This window comes from Moschus berezovskii, chromosome 6 (assembly GCF_049115385.1).
Source record: "Moschus berezovskii isolate FMDL1 chromosome 6, NW_MosBer_1.0, whole genome shotgun sequence".
NCBI classification, from domain to species: Eukaryota; Metazoa; Chordata; class Mammalia; order Artiodactyla; family Moschidae; genus Moschus; species Moschus berezovskii.
In genome coordinates, this window is record NC_142465.1 from 50,416,976 (window position 1) to 50,439,436 (window position 22,461).

Below are 22,461 nucleotides of genomic sequence, written 5' to 3' on the forward strand. Positions count from 1 at the left end.
ATACATGAAAAAAGCTAAAGGTGAGAAATAAAATAATGAGCTATATTAGGCAAAAAATTGACTTTAATAATTTTAAGACAATGCAGAACATTTCTATGATACAATTATTTCTGGAACTATTCTGAAAAGTAAGAGAAACTGCAATTATTACAGACATACTAGAATAATGTAAATAAACATTCTAAACAATGTTCCATCTTCCCAATTAGCTCTTAATATCAAGAATAATTGCAGTGTTTTGGCCAGATTGTGAAGATGATTTTCTCAGCTCTCTAGTTTACTGTTACCAGTTTAGAGAGATTTGGAAGTAGTCTGAGGAAATGGTATTTCCCGCTGTACAAATGCAGTATTAGTCATGATCATCCTCAAACCAACGAAGACCATTTTGGATGTAGAAATATCAAGTTGATTCTAAATAATATGTACAGTTTCTCTCAAAATTCCTCATTTATGAAATGAGGCTAGATATTTTTATTCATTAGGGAGCAAATGATCTCATTATAATGGGTAAGGTGCCATGTCATGCAGAGGATAAGGATGGACCAATTGTGTTCAGTTCCAAGCCTATTTCAAGCCATGGCAGCAAAACTAGTGGAAGAATTAAAATAATTTCTTTAAACCATGAAAATCAGTAATTTACCACCTCTTCCATGTACACACTCTATCATAGGAAAAAAACAACATTGTGACTTAAGTGAGAAAGAAAATAGAAATGAGAAAGGGGTAGTTGGAAGAAGGATGGTAGAAGGAACAGCAGAAGTTTGAATTGTGTTACTTTACACACAATTTTTATTCTTAAGGTCAAAATACCGCCCATTTGTGAGGAGGTCTCATTGGCCTAAGATCAATACTAGAATGTGCACTTTGATTCGGTTCTCCAGTGCTGTGCTGGTTCCTGCCTGTGCACACGCTCTCTCTCATCATTCCTCCTCGACCAAATGTGTACTTGCTGATTGGAGTGAGGGAGGTGGTCCTGGTTTAGGGAGATGTTCACTGATCTATACGCAAATTGAATTCAAGACCTTGGCCTCATTGATTCTGGACTAGCTCATTGCTCATTTTCTGGATAGCGATTGCATTAATCAGACAATATTTTTCTCAAACGTCACCAGGAGAGGAAGCATCACAATTTATCACTGCCAGCCTATATCAATGTTTAATTGAAAGTTTAACCTAAATCAATAATTAATTAATAAGCATGTGTAGGTGAGCATTGTTGAGAAGATGTTTGGGGATTTCATTCTTATAAAACATGACAGTTTTCCTCTCTTAACTTCTTCCTGTCCTCATTTGTACATATCTTATTTGTTTTTGGAATAAATTCGTTTTTGAAAGTAGCTACCCAGAGATCTCAAACTGTAAAATTAGAGAAATCTCCAAAGCATGAGGGTTTTTTTTTTGGCTCTGTTTCTTAATGTCTTTTGCCCTCTAGTGGTAAAGTCAGGGGACTTGCTGTATTTTCATTGGAATCCTCCAGAGCAAAACATTGCATTAAAATAGAATACAGAAAGCATTCATCATAATTAGCTGCTGCTGCTGCTGCTGCTAAGTCGCTTCAGTCGTACCCGACTCTGTGCGACCCCATAGATGGAAGCCCACCAGGCTCCCCAGTCCCTGGGATTCTCCAGGCAAGAACACTGGAGTGGGTTGCCATTTCCTTCTCTGGAAAAAAAGTGCTTCAGTATAGTTTATTCGATACTAAGAATGTGAAGTAACCATAGAATAATAAAGAATCTTGTGGTTGGCAAAATTGGCCTAACCTTTCTAGAGCCTTTGTCTTATTTCCATTTCTCCACCTTCCTTTTTAAAACAAAAACTTCATAATTGCACAAGTACTTACTACATACGAGCCAAGTCTTCTTTGCTGCTAAATTACATCTAATAGCTTGCCCAGAAATGGAGCTCCCTGAAATGTTGCCTTGAACAATATACACAAAGTTAGACTGTAAGACACTCAATATCCACTGGGGTCAAATTATCACTAGAACTTAATTTACAGAAAAATTGCATCATTACCTGGATCATAGCCTCTAAAAATAAGAGCAATAATTGGAAAATTAAAATACTGAGTCAGAGAGAGGGAACATACTGATCTGGGGGAGCATTTTTGTAAAGAATGTATCTTTCTATGCACATATTTTAGCTTTTCATTAAGTAAAATGTATATTTAATATTTTTGTTTTGAGAAGAAAATATTATTTTATTTGAAGAGGGTATAAATTGTCCCTTTTAAAACAAACTTTTGTAACCATAGATGACAGAGTTTTTAAATACCTTTTTATTCTTTTCAGTAGTTTTAATTTTTAAACTTTTTACTTTGAAATAATTTCAGGCTGATAAAAAGTTGAAAAAAAGTATAAAATATAGTACAAAATTCTCATATAATCTTTAGCCAGTTTCCCCAAATGTTAATAACTTACTTAACTATGTACAATTTTTAAAATTAGGAAATTAGCATTGATACTATGCTATTAATTAATCTATAAGACATCATTATCTCTAATGCTCTATGATCTTAGTTCCAGATTATGATTAAATTCATAATGATTATATTCATATTATACATATGTGATAAGAATACCACAGAAGTGATATTATGAGCTTCTCAATGTATCACACAGGGAGTCCATGATGTTGATAGATCCTATTATTGATGATGTTAACTTTAATCACTTGATTAAGGTAAGTATTTGCAGGATTTCTCCACTGTAAACTAATCTTTTCCCCTTCATACTTAATTAGTATCTTATAGAGAGATACTTTAAGACTGTAAATATACTGTTTCTTATTCTATATTGGCCCACTATTTGCTGATCAGTAATTTTTACATGTTCATCATTTTCTGGACATTTATTAATTAGAATTCTGTAAAGAGTGCCTTCTCTTGTTTACTTTATTGATTATTTAATTATTTATGTATATCGGTATGGAGCATGGGTATTTATTTTAGTCTATATGTTATAATCCATTGCTATCATTATTTATTTTATTCTTTAAATTGGCCCAGATTTGATCATTGGGAGCTTCTTCCAGTTGACTTCTGTGTCCTTTCAACACGTGTCTATTGTTGTTATTTTGAGTACTTAGATGGTAAAGTGACTGCCTACAATGCAGGAGACCCGGGTTCAGTCCCTGGGTTGAGAAGATCTCCTGGAGAAGGAAATGGCACCCCACTCCAGTGTTCTTGCCTGGAAAATCCTGTGGACGGAGGAACCTGGTAGGCTACAGTCCATGGGGTCGCAAAGAGTCGGACACGACTGAGAGACTTCACTTTTCGCTTTCTTTTCCTTTCTTGTATCTCAAGGTTTTCCAAGCTGATTTTTTGCTTTTCCTGCCCTAGCCTTGGGATTGTCATTTCTCCAAGAATCCTTATTTTGTTTCATTTATTTGTTTTTAAAATTAGAGAATGGTGTCTGGAAATCAAACTCTCTTTGCTGTATGCATTCTTTGCTATTGATGTCATTGATTCTAGACCCTCTCAGAAAACAAAGCCAAAAAAATCTGTGTATGTGTAAACATGCACACATATGCATCATCTAAATATGTGTATCTATGTATGATTCTATCAATCGTCTACCGTCATCACGAGTTTTTACATTTAATCCAGTCCAACACCCCAGGGTTTATTCTAGCCTTCCTATTTTCCTCATTTGTAACCCCTTTCTCTGACAGTAAGAGATCTCCCTTTCATCACTCAGTTTACTTACTTAACAATCCTAAAATGTACATGAATTCATTTCAGAATTACTAACTCATGCCATTTTGGTAAATGAAGGAACTTACCAACAGTGTATGATGTTTGTAGATGTTTCCTTTTGTCTTTAGTCTTTAGTCTCAGAGTGTATCATCAAGATAGTTATTTTCAAACATTAATTCTGGTTTGTTGTTTTCTCTTCCACTCCTTTCCGTGTAGTCTGTGATAGAGTTAGGCTCATTTGTTATTGTTTGTATTATATTTTGGGTTCTTCCCTCGTTCTGCTTGACTTGAATCATGTATTTATATTGTCATGGTTTCTAAAAATCAGAATGGCACAAAGTGTCATACCCAGAGAACTGCTCCTTCCTTTGCCCCCATGTCTGTACGTATGCCTCTCTCTCTTATCCCTTATCATATTAGTTTCTGGGTTATCTTTTCTGTGTTTCTTTTGGCACAAACAAGCAGATAAATGTTTATTTCTGTCTTTTCTCTCATGAAAGGTGACACACAAAAGGTACTCTTTTGCACTTTTTTTGGGGGGGTGTCTTTTTTAACTTAATGTGTCTTGGAAAACAATCTATGTTAGTTCATAGAAATCCTTTTCTACTTACGTCTCTTTCACAACTGTGCATATGTACATAATTTATTTAACCACTCTCCTATATTTAGATAATTATATTGTTCCCGATATTTTGTAACATCAGTGTTGCGATCAGTAACTCTCTGCAAGTGTATTTCTGGATTATTAGAGGTATATTACGGTAAATTCCCCAAAGTAGATTTGCTGAATTGAAGGGTAAAGGGTTATGTGATTTTCTTAGGTATTGCCAAATTTCCCTCTGAGAATACGGTACCGGTTTGTGTATGAGAATGCCTGTATCCCTACAGACTGTGTTGTCATACTTTTTAATTGTAACCAGTCTGATAACAATGTCTCAGTATAGTTTTAATTTGTATTTCTGTAATTATTAGTGAAGCTGAACATCTTCTTCTATCTTTAAAGTTCATTTTTATAACTCTTTTTGCGAATTGTCTATGTCTTTTCTTATTTTAATGGATAAAATTTTTTTTCTCTCAGTTTTTAAGAGTTCTTTATCATCATATTTGTACTTTATCTGTAGTTTAATCTATGTTGTAAACATTTTTCCAAGTTTTTTAGTTGTGTTTGACTTTATTTTTTTATCATGCAGAAAAAATTATTTCGTATAGCCATTTATCAATTACCTCTGAATATTGAGTCACAGTTAAGAAATCTTTTCCTACACCAATGTTTTCTTCTAGCACTTAAAATTTTTAAAAATTAGATCCCTATTCCCTTTGGAGTTTATAATTATACATGGTGTGAAATATAGAGCTAAATTTGTTTTATTCCAAATGATTATTCTGCTGTCCCAGAATAATCTATTAAAATTATATTCTCCTAGTAATTTGGGATGCCACCTTAGCATATACTAAATTTCCATATGCACTTGGGTTTATTTCTTGGCTTTCTGATCTACTCGCTTTGCTTGTCTGTTTATGTGTCAGTTTCATACTGTTTTAATTAGATGACTTTATAGATTGTTTTATAACTGAGCTAGACCTTCCTCCTTATCTTTCCTTTTTAATGTATTTTTTACTATTCTTACATGTTTTTCCACATAATTTTTTTTCATATTAATTTGTCTGCAATAGTGGTAAAGAACTTGCTTGCCAACGCAGGAGACGTAATAGGCACGAGTTCGATCTCTGGGTGGGGAAGATACCTTGGAGGAGGAAATGGCAACCCCCTCCAGTGTTCTTGAGTGGAGAATCCCATGGACAGAGGAGCCTTGCAGGCTATAGTCTGTAAGGTTGCAGAGAGTCGGACATGACTGAAGTGACTTATCACTCATGCACCTCCATTAAAAAGTTTATTCATGTTTTTGTTGGGTTTGTGTTAAATTTTTCATTAACTTAGGTAATTGACAGTTTATGATGTTGAATCCTAAAAAACTGGGAGTGTCTTTCATTTGTTCAAGTCTCTTTTCATAGCTTTCAGGAACTCTTATGTCTTTCCCCATAGAGTTTTTACACCTTTCATTTAAAGTTTATTGCAAAGTGTTTAATCTTTTTCTCATTGTAAATTAAAATTTTATATGTCTTCTAACTAGTTGTAGATAATATATCTGTAAAATAATTTTGGCATATAATGCTTTTGTTCTCCTATCTTTAACTTATTTTATCATTTTAATTATTACCGTTTTTTTTATTTGAACCAGAAATAAATTTTTATCATGTCAGTAAGCCTTTGAGATTTGGTTCATTTATTTATTTGTTAACCAATTCTAATACAAGACAGACATAATTTTATTCCCATATTAAAGTAAAGAAGCTGAGACCAGAGATAGAGACAGATGAACCTAAGGTCACAGAGAGAGCAATGGGCAAAACTAGCTTTTTAATCAGGATTCTGTGCTTTTAACCACTGCATAATATTTTCTCCTCAAGTGTGGACTCCCCAGATGTCTCCATTTAGTTTCACTCAATTCTGTGGACACAGAAGACTATACAAGATTTTGTAACTATAAAAGCCATAAAAGCTCAGCCCTGGTCTACCTTCCAACATGTTCCCAGCATGCAACCAGTGTGATCTTTCAAAAATGAAAATAATTTAAGCCATCCCCCTTCCTTAAATCTTTCAGTGCGTGGATGTTGGTCTTAGGGTAGAGGCGGAGCTCTTTTACATGACCTCTGCTTTATTCCCCACACTCAGAGTCACCCCGTGTTTTCCACATGGGCACTGTAGCCACAGTGAAGTGCCTGCAGCGCTTGTTGTCCTGCATCCCATTTAGACAGCATCTCCTCTGGGATGTCTGTCCTGACCCCTGCGTTGTGTATCTCTTCCAGCTTTCTTAGTGCCTTCATGGAGAAGGCAATGGCAAGCCACTCCAGTCCTCTTGCCTAGAAAATCCCATGGATGGAGGAGCCTGGTAGGCTGCAGTCCGTGGGGTCGCTAAGGGTTGGACACGACTGAGCGACTTCATTTTCACTTTTCACTTTCCACTTTCACACATCAGAGAAGGAAATGGCAACCCACTCCAGTGTTCTTGCCTGGAGAATCCCAGGAACAGGGGAGCCTGGTGGGCTTCCGTCTATGGGGTCACACAGAGTCGGACACGACTGAAGTGACTTAGCAGTAGCAGCAGCAGTGCCTCATGCTAACCTTGGCCACTTTGCTTTTTAATCACTTATTTATTGACTGTTTTAAAAGCTCTTGAAGGCACAGACTATGTCATTTAGATTCCAGATTGTACCATCCCTCAAATGGTGAGCACTTAATATGTATTGCTGAAAAAGTGAAAGAATAAATAAATATTGTTTTATAACTTCAAAAAATTACCGTATACTCATATATATATACTTTAGAATATGTTCTTTCCTGAATGGGCAATGATTTGCTTAATATCCTCAGGATTGTCAGCATTATGGACTGTCATGAACTTCAAGCTTTAAAGAGAAGCCTCAAATCAGTTATCTATGTTTGTTTGTTTGTTTTTAAGAAAATAATTAACTGACATTTTTTCTTACCATTTACTTTCTTTTCTGTATGGGAATGATTTGAGGCTGTCATTGGGATGAGTATTTCCCAGCCTTTTATAAAATGCAAACCTGAAAATCTTTGAAAATCTGACTGCCATTTCTAAAAGGCATCACTTTCTATCAAAAGTCTTGTCCCTCTCTGGCAATCAGTGTTTTACAAGTACCAGGTGTATTCTCTGAACTATTTTTCTTGTCATTTGGTAGTAATAAGAGGTATTATTTATGTCTGTTAGACATAAGCATATTATATACATATTTTTTTATGAAGCAGATTTAGTTTCACCACTTTACAGATAAAGAAACTGAGGCATACAGAAGTTATGTAACTTGTCCATTGTACCTTAGACACAGGTAGTAATAAAAGGAACTTAGATTGACCTTTAGAGGAGCCGAAACAGAGTACCTATTAAATTGTCACAGAACTTTTCCTTTTTCTATATTTCACCCTACTACACCTCCTGGAATATGTAGTGTTGTTTGTGTGCTGTATGTGTGTCTGTTTTATCTCCTAAATAAGATCCGAAGATTCTTCTTTTGAGGAAGTGCCTTATTTCTTTAGGCTCCACAATTTCTAGCATAGTGCTAGACACTAAGAAGTGTTCCGTTCCGTTCCGTCGCTCAGTCGTGTCCGACTCTTTGCGACCCCGTGGACTGTAGCCTACCAGGCTTCTCTGTCCATGGGATTCTCCAGGCAAGAATACTGGAGTGGGTTACCGTTTCCTTCTCCAGGGGATCTTCCCGACCCAGGGGTCAAATTCGGGTCTCCCGCATTGGAGGCAGACGCTTTAACCTCTGAGCCATCACTTCATAAATATGTGCCTTAATTCTTCCCCTGGTCTTAGGAAATTGTATATAGGCGTTTTAACAAGTTAGGGTAAAGCATATATTTTCCTTTAAATCTCAACATTTGTTGATCCAAGAAATGAATTTATGATTGAAGCCATCCCGATGACATCACTCATCTGCTGTCCTCTTTCCCTACCAGATGGTTATAATGATGTTTTGATGTATACTAATGAAACTGGGTGCCCTGCAGCCTATTTGCTTTGCATCAACACTGGCTAAGACAGCGTTTATTTAACTCACTCTCTTTCCTAGCTTCCTCTCTTGAGAGCCATGACACTTTTCTGAGGGCGGGGTAGGAAGTTTGTTGTCACTGTGTGAAGGTGTAACCAAGCCTCAAGGACATTCTCTACTCTGCTGTGTACTCCATTTCTCCTGAATGATGAGTACCTTTCCCAGCTGAAAGGTCTCCCTGTGCTTGGGAAGTTAAAATAATCTTTCATACCACAATGGATGGGGTTTTGGAGGACATGGTGTTGCCAGTCATCAACTACAAGAAAATATCAACATTACCAAGACCCTCTGTCTTTCATGCAAATAGATGCCAACAAGCTACCAGACTTGCCTATACATGTCTGAATTTACTGAATGTATGTTCACAAATTGCATCTGGAAAGTTACAATTCCATTATTATCCTCTCAAACTAACATTAAAATCAAGAAACCTAAAAGGAAAATGATTGTGTATATTAAATTTCTTCAGCAAAGCTTCTATTATAAAATAAAGTCTTCCTAGGAGAATTCCCTGGTATTCCAATAGTTAGGACTCTGCTTTCTCTGCTGAGGGCACAGGTTCAACCCCTGGTTGGGGCACTAAGATCCCACAAGCTTCACTGTGAGGCCAAAATAAAATAAAATCTTCCTAGAATTTTGTTATATTATCCTTTTTACTAATAAGTGCTTTTTGTTCTAATCATTTTGGGTTACAGAAATAATACATGTTCATGATAGAACTATTGAAAAACATAACTATATTTTAAGTATTTAATAATTCACAATATCTTCACTCATTGTTAATAGTTTGGTATACTTTCTTTGTCTAAGTAACTACCTGGATAAATAGACTTCAAAATGGAGACATAACTAATATTGATATGCATATATAGATCTGTAGTTTATTTCCACTGACTGAACTCAAGAACATTTTTCAAATCACTTAAGATTCTTCAGTGGCCTTTTTAAAAAGCTTTATGATGTTGTGTAACTACATAATGTTCCATTTAATGATATGACAAAGATATTTTGATGCTTTCACTGAGATGAACACCAGATTGCTCTTCCAAATCTTATCTGAATAAGAGAGGAAAGTACACCATGAACTGCATAAGACAGGGAGATTTTCTAAAAAAATAAAAACCTTCATCTGCCCAATAAAATCCTGGAATTAAAAAATAAGGAAAAATAAATCCTTTTTTATAAAAGACCCCAGAACCTAGTTGCTTATCTGAGCTTCATCAAAGTGATGCAAGTCCAGTGGAGTCCTATTTGTGTCTGAAACCCCTCACCATGGTACACGGGCAAGAAAATGACTAGAGGATATCTTTGTCAGGTTTTCAGCTTATTCATTTTCTTAAGCCAAGCTGCAAATATCACAGATACAAACTTACATGCAGTATTCTGACTGTTTGTGGTGGTTATCAACTAGTGGGGAGACTAAAGGAAAAGAAAATTAGGAAGCCAAGAGATGTTTTCTAAGCCTTAAAACTGACAGAGCGAGATTACCTCTACTTACACAAACAATTTACCTTTTCTTTGTTACTGTGAGAAGCAAACACTTGCTTTGAGATATATTTACCCAGAGAAAAATGGTGACTAATTTGTCAACCAAAATATCATGAACTAAAAGGAATCAGATTAGTCCTAAAAGAAGTTAGATGGGGGGATGTAGCAAGTGAAATAAAAGAAAAACTTCACTTTGGTATTCTGTAAAATGCAGCATACAAGGCTTTTATAGCCTGGAAATGCAAGTCTTACATACTATTGTATACCTATTGATGGTCTTTCTAGTAGTCATGTACAGATGGTAAAGCTGGCCAATAAAGAGGGCAGAACACTGAAGAATTGATGCTTTTGAACTGTGGTGCTGGAGAAGACTCTTGAGAGCCCCTTGGAAAGCAAGGAGATCAAACCAGTCAATCTTTAGGAAATCACCCCTGAATACTCTTTGGAAGGACTGATGCTGAAGCTGAAGCTCCAATTCTTTGGCCACCTGATACAAACAGCTGATGCAATGGGAAAGACCTGATACTGGGAAAGATTAAAAGCAGAAGAAGAAGGCAACGGAATATGAGATGGTTGGATGGCATCACCAATTCAATGGACATGAACGTGGGCAACCTCTAAGAGATGGTGAGGGACAGGAAAGTCTGGGTGCTGCAGTTCATGGGATTGCAAAGAGTCAGACATGACTTGGCGACTGAACAACAGCAAAACCTATTAAATTGAAAAGGTTTAAAATACTTCATATAGACATGGATGTGGACATATAGAAACACAAACTTCCTAGGAAACGCAGACCAGTTGTATAAGTTATATAACAACTTATAAAGCTGAAAGTATATATGCCATCCAGTGGAGTTCAGGGAAAGCCAGAGATAAAATAAGGTATTTTTTTGTTTGCTTTATATTTTAACTTAATGAGTTACTTCAAGGTTAAATGTCCTGCATCCTTTCTAAGACTTATTCAAGGTTAAATGTCCTGCATCCTTTCTAAGACTTAGGAGAGAGATTCTGGAGCATAGGTGTACAAGGGCAGGACAATGGGAACATTTATCTTCTGCATAGGTGATCAAGGGGTGCATTGTCAGTAGCGAATGTAAAAACAGAAATGTAATCAACTAAAAGCTAGTCATCTTTTTTATTATCACCATAAAACAGTAGTCCTTCTTGAAAAAGTTTTTTGTTTGTCTGAGTTCTTTACAATTGCTGTGATTATTACACATCTTAAAACTACTTATCCTTTGATTATCATGTTTCCTATATGGAAATTAATTCAGGAAATTTTCAGTTATACATTCAATCCCTAGCAGTCATGAACTCAGATACATTATATATCAGGGGATAATGAAATTGAAGGGAGGTTTTCTAGAACAGGATAGATTTCACCGAATAGGTAGGTGAAGGGAAGGAGCCAGTGGAAAGGGAGGGATGGAAGAGCAGGGGTGTATATAGTTAATGCATCAGAGTCTATAGGCTTCTGTAGTTGTGGCTCCCTTTGCTTCACACACTTGAGTGACTCTGGACCTTATCATAACTTTGCTTGACCAATAGGACAATAACCCTTGTAATGCAAAAAGAGACTTGTAAAGTGCTTGTCCACAGGAGCTTGCTCTATTTTGTGGCCTTTAGGGGCATCCTGCAATTTCTAACACAGAAATAGGCCCAAACTAGACTTCTGGATGGTGAGTAATATGTGGTCTAGCCAATTTTATCACCCTAGCTGACATCAGTCCAATTTACAGACATGTGAATAAGGCCATTTTAGACTATCCAGTTCCAGACAAGCCTCCAGCTGGTCACTGAGGTGAGAGTAGATACAGCTGAAATTAGCCCAACCTGGCTCTTCTTAGAAGAAATATCCAGTTTACCTTTAGACTTGTGAGCTATGATGTATGGTAGTTGTTCTAAGATACTAAATTTTGAGGCGGTTTGTTACACAGCAAAAGCTAACTGATACAAGGTTCTTGAATAGGTGAGTAAGGATAGGATAGAACTCAGAGGTGGAAGGGATAGATTAGTACTGCATGTCAAATAATATTTACAGAACTATGTTCAAATCCCCTAGCCTCCATATACATGCACACATGCTTGCATGTGTGCGCATGTGTGCACACACACACATACACGCACACACACTCACTCCTTCCTCCACTTCTCTTCAGGATCAGGGAAAGAATGCAGACTCTGAACTGAGACTACCTAAATTTTATTTATTTTTGTCAGAGTATAGTTATTTACATTGCTGTGTCAGGTTCTGCTGTACAGCAAAGTGAATCAGTCATACGTATACATATAATCTTCTTTTTGATTGCCTTCCCATTTAGGTCACGGCAGAGAACTGAGTTCCCTGTGATATGCAGTAGGTTCTCGTTAGTTATCTATTTTATACACAGTAGTGTATATATGTCAGTCCTAATCTCTTAATTCATCCTACCCATCTCTATCCCCCTGCCACTGCCTTTCCCCCTGGTATCCACATATTTGTTCTCTATGCCTGTGCGTCTGTTTCCGCTTTGCAAGTAAGACCACTATACCATTTTTCTAGATTCTATATTTATGCATTTAATATATGGTGTTTGTTTTTCTCTTTCTAACTTCACTCTGTAGACAATTTCTAAGCTTATCCATGTCTCTGCAAATGATTCAGTTTCGTTACTTTTTATGGCTGAGTAATATTTCATTGTATATATGTACCACATTTTCTTTATCCATTCCTCTGTTGATGGACATTTAGGTTGCTTCCATGTCTTGGCTATTTTTTAAGTATGCTACAGATTATATTGGAGTGTATATCTTTTTAAATTATGGTTTTCTCTGGGTATATGTCTGGTAGTGGGATTGCTTGGTCATATGGTAGTTCTATTTTTAGTTTTTTAAGGAACCTCCATACTGTTCTCTATAGTTTCTGTGTAAATTTACATTCCCACCAACAGTGTAAGAGGGTTCCCTTTTCTCCACACACTCTCCAGTATTTATTGTTTGTAGATTTTTTTGATGATGGTCATTCTAACCAGAATGAGGTGATACCTCATTGTGGTTTTGATTTTCATTTCTCTAATAATTAATGATGTTGAGCTTCTTTTCATGTGTTTGTTGGCCATCTGTATGAGACTACCTAAATTTAAATCCTTGTTTTTATTCTTTACTGTTTTGTTCTTTACTGGCTGAGTGATCTTGGGCACACATCTTATTCATCTGTAAAACAGAGTTGATAGTATTTACCTCATAAAGTTGTTGAAAAGATTAGGTGATCTCATACATGTAAGGACCAAGCTCATAATAAACGCCTTTTAAATGCAAGCTATGTAGGTACCTCAGTGAAGATATAGCATGATTTGAGATGAAGTGGTAGGGAAAGTTGAGGGAGTGTGTATCAGCTAACATCAAATCCTCAAGAAGTGCAGGATGTAGGATGTTATCATACAGTAAAGGGAAGAGCAACAAGAATTTGAGGATAAAGAGAATGGTGGAGAAATGTTAAGAAGGTGGTTTTAGAGGAATTTTTTAAAATGGTTGAGTAGAAATGATAGTTCAGTTGAGATTAAAAAGTAAAAATTTATGGGAGACATACTCAGTACAGCTGTAATTTTCTGCCACAATGCTCAGTAGCTCAGGAGGAGAATTGAGGAGAATAATGGGTTTTGAATGGCAGATAAAGAAATGGTAGCATCAAGGGGCCACTCTAGAATACTAGAATATTCTAGTATTCTATTGCTGGAAATAGCTGGCTATGGGGCCTGAGTTGGCATGGAGGCAAGCGAGACCATAAAAGAACTGACTGGCTGAGAGAACAGTATGAGGTCAAAGGGCAGGGAGCAGGAATCATGCAGTCATACGTGAAAGCTGGAGGCTACAACTTTCTTAGTTGGTGGATAGTATCATTTTTATCCTTAGTGACTTGTTCCGTTGCCTAGAGCCTGTGGTCTTATTATCATATGATTTTGTGTAGTTTTCTTTTAGGAAAACTTATATTCTCAACTTCTGTAAGGGATACCAAACTTTAAAAGAGAGCTCTGGGTTAAAAATCCAGCCCGTTGTGGTGGCTCTCCTCTGAGGATGCTACACCTATTGTATCATCTGTCTCAACTACTGAAACTTTTCTACAAGTGACCATTATTATCTTGCATGTCAGAGCAGCAAAAAAGAGGATTTTCTCTAGCACTCAGAGGTGAACCTGGGGATCTGTGTTAATTTAGCCACATTCAAGCGTCCCCCAGTCTCCTGAGTGAGCCTGTGAACTCCTGCTCCTCTTCTCTGCCTTCATAGGTTCTGTCCATTTTCCAGACCCAACCCACGTTCTCAGCCCCACAGAGTTCTTCCCAGTTACTCCAGCCCAATACAGTCTCTTCCTTCTCAGAACCGTTATAACAACTCATCTGACACTTAGCACATGCCATATTTTATTGCAAGTTTTTTTTTTTTAAACCTAAGAAGCAATACATTTTAAAGCTAGAAGGGGTTTCAGTGAATACCTAATTCAACTCCCTCATTTTGCTAATGAGAGAATTGAAACCTAGATGGGACAACCAAGACTAGAATCCAGCCTACCTTTGTCATTATTTGGTGATTTTTCTACTGTTACATCTATGCCCTGAGAGGACATCCGGTTCCTCAAGACAAGAACTTTTAAAATCTATAGCATTTACATGGTGAGATCCTCAGTAGATGTTCACCTACAGTGACATGGTGCTCTCCCAAGCTACGTGAGTCAGCTGGAAGAGAAAGAAATTCTTGTATAGAACAGATTTTACAGTTAAAAAAATCAGATTTTTTCAAACCCTTAGATGTATAAAGTTTTCCAAATAAAATGTATTAGATAATTTTTGTTTGTTATATAGTTTTGTTCCTTTAACTCACTGTTAAGGGTGGTCTTCTTTAAGATGTACATGGACCAGTTTTGACCAGTATAGATTACAGATGGTGGTTTGTATCCCAACAGAAGAAAATTCTCCCATCTAACCCTTTAGCCAATTAACTGGAAGAAGCTTACCTTTGTGGTTATTGATTTTAATTTCATTTCAGAAAAAAAAAATCAAAGCCAATTTAATAAAAGCATTTTTTACAGTTCAACCTAATTTGGCAGTATGGATTGAAAACAAAAAGGAACCACACAAAAGCAAACTGTAAGAACACGTACTGGGAGCTGAACAAGTACTGCTACCAGAAGTTACCAATTTCCCGCATTTTGAATTTTAATTATATCAAAAAAGTCAATCTATTACCCAAGATTAAGTCAGCCCCTATATGAGGCCTGGCACTCATCACTTTGAACTACTTCACTGAATCTATCTGAAAGCTGAGTACGGAGCCTGCATTCTCAGTCCAGCTAGTCCACCTGTGACCATGTTAGGATGACATTCTCCAGAATCGCTCCATCAAAGCTTACTGGGAACGCTATGCGATCTAATCAGCTCTCCATGCACATTTCAAGGTGGTGGTTCTGAAATCCCAGGAAAGGTTTGTGAGCTTCCTGAAACAGAAAAATCCTTCACGTGATCCTTCCCCTGAGCCCAGTTGGGGTCTTCTGGCCATGAGGGCCTTCTGCCTTCTGTCCATCTCAGCGTTCTCCTACCTCTCCCTCCCATCAGAGAAATGACAGACACTCCCCGCTCTCTGCAGTGAGTTTTCCTAACTTCACCCACAGGAGCCACAAACCTAAACGAAAACACATTTATTTGTTTAAATTGTAACTTGCAGAGAGCATTTGCACAGAATGTTCTTACCCTCTTGGTGCTCGTCCACTGTGTATTTCTTTTCCAGACTCATTCTTCCCCAAATGACTACAACTTTTGCTGGCATTTCTCTGAAGCTATCTTTAAGACCTCTTTTAGATGCAGAGAAGCTACCTGAATTTGCAGGCAGCTTCCTGTTGGGCTCACGTTTTGCAGCAGGCTTGCTTGATGTGCAGAAGGTGGGGAAGGTGTTTGAAAAAACAAGAAGCACCTGTGAATGTGCGACTTTATTCCTGGAAGCAGAAGGCTCTCTTGAGACAGCTGGATTGTATGTGCTTCCTTCTTTTTCACCCATGAACACTTTTACAAAGCTATTAGATGCTCTAAAGACCATGAATAGGCTGCTGAATGGCATGATTATTTGCAAAGTCTGATATATCCATAAACTTGGGTAGTTCTGTTTTTCCTTGTATTGATATCCACGGAATGCCTGCAAGGTCGGCTTTCAAAAATTATTGTTACTGTGGTTAAAGAAACACATAATATGTACTTTACCTTCTTTACAAATTTTAAGTTTTCTGTGGTATTAACTATAGACATGATGGTGTATAGCAGTTCTCTAGAACTTTTTCATCTTGCATGACTGAAACTTTATACCCATTTAACAACAACTCCCTATTTCCTCCTCCCCCAGCTCCTGGCAACCACCATTCTACTTTCTAGTTCAGTAAGCCTGACTACTTCAGGTAGTTGAATCATGCAGTGTTTGTCCTTCTGTAAAATGACTTCTTTCACTTAGCATAATGTCTTCAATGTTCATTAATGTTGTAGCATATGACAGGATTTCCTCCTTTTTTTATGGCTGAGTAACAATCCATTGTATGTATATACTGCATTTTATTTATCCATTTATCTGTCAATGAACATTTGTATTGCTTGGCTATTATGAATAGTGCTGCAATGAACATGGGAGTGCAAATATATTTTCAAGATACTGAATTCAGTGTTTGTGGATATGTACTCAGAAGTGGGATGGCTGGATCATATGGTAGTTCTATTTTTTCTTTTTGGCCAAAGTGTACTGAATGAGGAATCTTAGTTCCCTGATCAGGGATCAAATCCCTGCCACCTGCAGTGGAAGTGCAGAATCCTAACCACTGGACCACCAAGGAATTCCCAGTTCTATTTTTAACTTTATAAAAATTTCCATATGGCTTTCTGTAGTAGCTGTATCATTTTACATTGCCACCAACAGTGAATAAGGGTCCCAGTTTCTCCATATACTTGTTAACACTTGTTATTTTTCGTTTTTTGTATACTGGGAGTCTTCATCAGTTAGAGGTGCTATAACTGAAATACCATAGATTGGGTGGTTTAATTAACAAACATTTATTTCTCACAATTCTGAAGGTTTAGAAGTCCAGGATCAGGGCACTGGCAGATTTGGTGTCTAGGACATGAGTTTGAGTGAACTCCGAGAGTTGGTGATGGTCAGGGAGGCCTGGCGTGCTGTGATTCATGGGGTCGCGGAGAGTCTGACACGACTGAGCGACTGAACTGAACTGAACTGAAGGGCCTATTTCCTATTCATAGAAAGCTCTTTGGTCACTCACTATGTCTTCACATGGCAGAGAGAGTGAACTCTGGACTTTTCATCCCCTAGTGGTGGCACCAATCCCATTGGGCTCTACTCCCATGACCTCATCCAAACCTAATTGCATCTCAGATGCCCTGCCTTTAACAATACAATCACAATAAGAATTAGGTTTCAACATATGAATTTGGGGAATACACAAACATTTAGCCCATAGCAGTGATCATTCTAACTGGTTATAGTGATATAGTACTTCATTGTGGTTTTGATTTGCGTTTCCCAGATGAAAAGTGATGTTGAACATCTTTTCATATACCTGTTGACCATTTATATGTCTTTTTTTTTGAGTAATCTCCAAGTCTTTTTCCCAGTTTTTAATCAGGTTATTATTAGGTTTTGTTTACTTGCATTTTGCTGTTTAATTATAAGAGTTCCATATATATGAGGTTAAGTCTTTGTCAGATATATAGTCAGCAAATATTTTTTCCCATTCTATAGATTTCTTTTTCACTCTTTTGATTGTTTCCTTTGCTGTGAAGAAACTTTTTAGTTTGATATAATCCCACTTATGTTTTTGCTTTTGTTAACTATGCTTTCAGTTGTTATGTCCAAGAAGTCATTGCTAAGACCAATGTCATAAAGCTTTTCCCTTCTCTTTTTTTCTTAAAAGCTTTATAGTTTCATAAAACATATAGTTTTATGTTTGTCTTTAATCATTTTGAATTGATAATTCTGTGTTTTGTAAGAGGGCAGTCTGCTTTCATTCTTTTGCATGTAGTTGTCCAACTTTCTTAGCACCATTTGTTAAAAAGATTATTCTTTCTCTATTATGAATTCTTAGCACCTTTGTTGAAGACTAGGTATCCATATATGCACAGGTTTATTTCTGTTCAGTTGCTCTGTGTGTCTGTCTTTATGCCAATATCATACTGTTTTGATTGACATAACTATGTAATATATTTTGAAAATAGGAACTGTGGTGCTATCTTTGTTCTTTTTGAAGATTGTTTTGGCTATTTGAGGTGCTTTGTGCTTCTGTATGAATTTCAGGATTGTTTTTTCTATATCTACAACAAAACACCATTCAGATTTTATTAGAGATCGCACTGAATCTGTTGATTGCTTTGGGTAGGATGGTCATTTTAACAATGTCTTCTAACCGATGATCATAGGACATCTTGCCATTTAATTGCGTCTTCTTTAATTTTTTTCAGCAATATATTATAGTTTTCATTATGTAAGTTTTTCATCTCATTAAGTTTATTCTTAAATATTTTATTATTTTTGATGCTGTTATAAATGGAATTGCTTTGTTAATTTCTCTTTTGCATTGTTCATTGTTAGTGTATGAAACATAGCTGATTTTTTTTGTCCTACAACTTTGCTGAATTTATTAGTTCTAACTGTTGCATGTTCATTGGAGGGACTGACGCTAAAGCTGAAACTACAATACTTTGGCCACCTCATGCGACGGGTTGACTCACTGGAAAAGACTCTGATGCTGGGAAAAGTTGGGGGCGGGAGGAGAAGGGGACGACGGAGAATGAGATGGCTGGATGGCATCACCGACTCTGTGGACATTGGTTTGAGTGTACTCTGGGAGTTGGTGATGGACAGGGAGGCCTGGCGTGCTGTGATTCATGGGGTCGCGGAGAGTCGGACACGACTGAGCGACTGAACTGAACTGAACTGAACTGAACTGAACTGTTTGTGCAATCTTTAGCATTTTCTGTATGTAAGACTGGGCTTCCTGTTGGCTCAGTGGTGAAGAATCTGCCTCCCAATGCAGGAGATGAGAGTTAGATTCCTGAGTCAGGAGGATCCCCTGGACAAGGAAATGGCAACCCACTGAAGTATTCTTGCCTGGGAAATCCCATCGACAGAGGAGCCTAGTGGGCTACAGTTCATGGGGTTGCAAAAGAATCAGACATGACTTAGTGACTAAACAACAACAAAATATGTAAGATCGTATCATCTATGAACAGAGATAATTTTAGTTTTCCCTTTTCATTTGGAGGCCTTTTATTTCTTTTTCTTGCCTAACAGTTCTGACTAAACCTTTCAGGACTGTGTTGAATAGAAGTGACAGGAGTGGGCATCCTTGTCTTAAAAATCTTTCAGTTTTTCATCTGAATATTATGGCTTGGACTATTTATATATTGCACATTTTATGTTGAGGGAAAGTAATATGGCTAGGCTGTATATTGTCACCCTGCTTATTCAATTTATATGCAGAGTACATCTTGCAAAATGCTGGACTGCATGAATCAAAACCTAGAATCAAGATTGCTGGGAGAAATATCAACAATCTCAGATATGCGGATGGATGATAACACTAATGGCAGAAAGCAAAGAGGAAATAAAGAGCCTCTTGGTGAGGGTGAAAGAACAGAGTGAAACATCTGACTTAAAGCTTAACATTCAGAAAAAGAAGATCATGGCATCCAGTTTCATCATTTCATGGCAAAAAGAAGGGTAAAAAATGGAAGCAGTGACAGATTTCATTTTCTTGGACTCCAGAATCACTGCAGACAGCAACTGCAGCCATGAAATTAAAAGACACTTGCTCCTTGGAAGAAAAGCAATGACAAACCTAGACAGCATATTAAAAAGTAGAGACATTACTTTGCCAACAAAGGTCCATATAGTCAAAGCTATGATTTTTCCAGTTCAGTTCAGTTCAGTTCAGTCACTCAGTCGTGTCCAACTCTCCGCGACCCCATGAATCACAGCACGCCAGGCCTCCCTGTCCATCACCAACTCCCAGAGTTCACTCAAACTCATGTCCACAGAGTCGGTGATGCCATCCAGCCATCTCATTCTCTGTCGTCCCCTTCTCCTCCCACCCCCAACCTTTCCCAGCATCAGAGTCTTTTCCAGTGAGTCAACTCGTCGCATGAGGTGGCCAAAGTATTGCAGTTTCAGCTTTAGCATCAGTCCTTCCAATGAACATCCAGGATTGATCTCCTTTAGAATGGACTGGCATGTACAAATACGAGGATTGGACCATAAAGAAGGCTAAGCGCCAAAGATGTGATGCTTTCAAATTGTCATGCTGGAGAAGACTCTTGAGAGTACCTTGGACTGCAAGGAGATGAAACCAGTCAGTCCTAAAGGAAATCAACCTTGAATATTCATTGAAAGGACTGATGCTGAAGCTCATCCCTAATACTTTGGCTACCTGATTCGAAGAGGTGACTTATTTTAAAAGATCCTGATGCTGGGAAAGATTGAGGGCAGGAAGAGAAGGGTGTGACAGAGGATGAGATGGTTGGATGGCATCACCAAATCAATGGACATGAGTTTGAGCAAACTCAGGGAGATAGTGAAGGACAGGGAAGTCTGGCGTGCTGCAGTCCATGAGGTTGCAAAGAGTCAGACACAACTTAGCGACTGAACAAAAATTTCAAGCTATCCATAGTTTTTTCAGTGTTTAATATAATGAAGTGGTGTTGAATTAGTCAAATGCTTTTTTAATATGTGTTGAGGTATGTTGTGATTTTTAAGCTTTGTTCTGTTAGTGTGGTGTATCTTATTGATTGGTTTTTATATGTTGATCTATCTTTGCATCCCAGGATAAATCTCACTTGTTCATGTTATATTATCCTCACTAAAAAGTGCTACTGAATTCAATTTTTGCTAGTATTTTGTTGAGGATTTTTGCATCTGTATTTATCAGGGATATTGATTTGTAGTTTTCTTCTCTTATAGTATCATCTGGCTTTAGTATTAAGAGTAATGCTGGTCTCATAAAATGCCACTGAAAGTATTTCCTCCCTTCTTTTTTTTTTTTTTTTTGAAGAGTTTAAGAAGGATTGGTGTTCATTATTGGCTAGCCAATATTTGGTCCTGTTCAAAACATCCATAAGACATTTGGTTCCATGAGACATTTGGTCCCTAAGCCAAAATAAAATGTCTCCTCTTTTTATTTCTGATTTTATTTGTTTGAGCCTTCTTCTTTTATTTATAGTTAGTTTAGCTAAAATTCTGTCAATTTTGTTGATCTTAAAAAAAAACCAACTCATTGTTTTTTCTACTTTCTGTTTCATTCATTTCTTCTCTAATCTATATTATTTCCTTTCTTCTGTTCATTTTAGGTTTACTTGGTTCTTCTTTTTCTAGTTCCTTGAGGTGTAGATTTAGGTTATTTATTTGAAATCTGTCTACTTTTTCAATGTATTTATTGCTGTAAAATTCCCTCATAGTACTCCTTTTGCTGCATCCCACAAATTTTGTTATGTTGTGGGTTTTTTTTTTTCACTTGTGTTGTTTTCTAATGTCTTTTTTGATCTTCTGTTTGGATTTCTAGCCATTATTGAAAGTAGGGTATTGAAATCTCCTACCATTTTGTTACTATCTATTTTTCTTTTCAGTTTGTCAATATGTGCTTTATATATTTGTGTCGAGTGCATATATATATATATTTCTAATTATTATATCTACCTGGTAATTTGACCCTTTTGTCATTATGCAATGTATTTTTTTTGTCTCCTGTGATAGGTTTTGACTTAAAATTTATTTTGTCTGATGTAAGTATGACTGTCTCTACTCTTTTGGTTAGCATTTACACGGGATATTTTCCCCTCCTTTCAGCCTATGTATGTTCTTAAATCTAAAAAGAATATCTTATAGACAATGTATTGATTTTTAAAAATTCATTCAGCCACTCTATGTCTTTTGAATGGGGAGTTTAATCTATTTACATTTTAAGTATTATTACTAGGGAAGGACATGCTATTCATATATTTTAATATTTTTTGTCTTTTATGGGATATGATAAATTCCTTCTACACTCAGCGTTAAGCTTACTGGTTCAGTTCTGGGATCCACACCTTTAGGAGAGCAATTTTGTCAAAGAAGAAAGAACCAGTAAGTAAGGAAGGAAATATCTAGACATCATGATGTTATAAGGAAAGGTTGGAAACACTGAGAATATCTTGCTGGGAGAAAAGACTACTTATGGGTTATTATAGCTATCTAAAAATAGTTGAAGTTTAGGGTAGGAAATTGAATTTTCTATAGTTGAAGGTATGAATATTCAAGTAAAGAAGTTAAATAGGGGAATAGATTTTGGCTGAAAATATGGGAGAAATTTTATTATCTCTGAAAATGGCATGAACTACTTCTTGAGAGAACATGCTTATCACTGAGTCCTCCAAATATTATCATGAGAGCCACTTATAGGTGATTTTATTATAGGAAGGAATCATGCATTCAATAAGGGTTGAATTAAGTGGCTTCCAAGTTTGCTTTTATTTCAAAAATTATGCTTCTGGAAAAAATGCTTTTTCCATTTCCCACCTTATCCTTTTCCACGCTTCAGCCTATTTAAATTAAGGTGCAGTTAGGATGTGGCGGTGTGTATGCACTTGCTG

General features: G+C 36.8%; 1 long non-coding RNA gene across 4 annotated transcripts in view; it reads right to left on the reverse strand.

Moving 5' to 3' along the window:
• The window catches only part of LOC129536033 (uncharacterized), a 57,794-nt gene extending 42,128 nt beyond the window's left edge, over nucleotides 1–15,666 (reverse strand). For 2 of the 4 annotated variants that reach the window (XR_016037513.1, XR_016037512.1), the window contains exon 1: nucleotides 15,544–15,666. This is a non-coding gene — a long non-coding RNA (uncharacterized LOC129536033). Of the gene's footprint in view, nucleotides 1–3,783; nucleotides 3,915–14,368; nucleotides 14,533–15,543 lie in introns of all 4 variants that reach the window. The other 2 variants (XR_016037511.1, XR_016037510.1) reach the window with 2 other exon arrangements.
• Nucleotides 15,667–22,461: the final 6,795 nt, after the last annotated feature.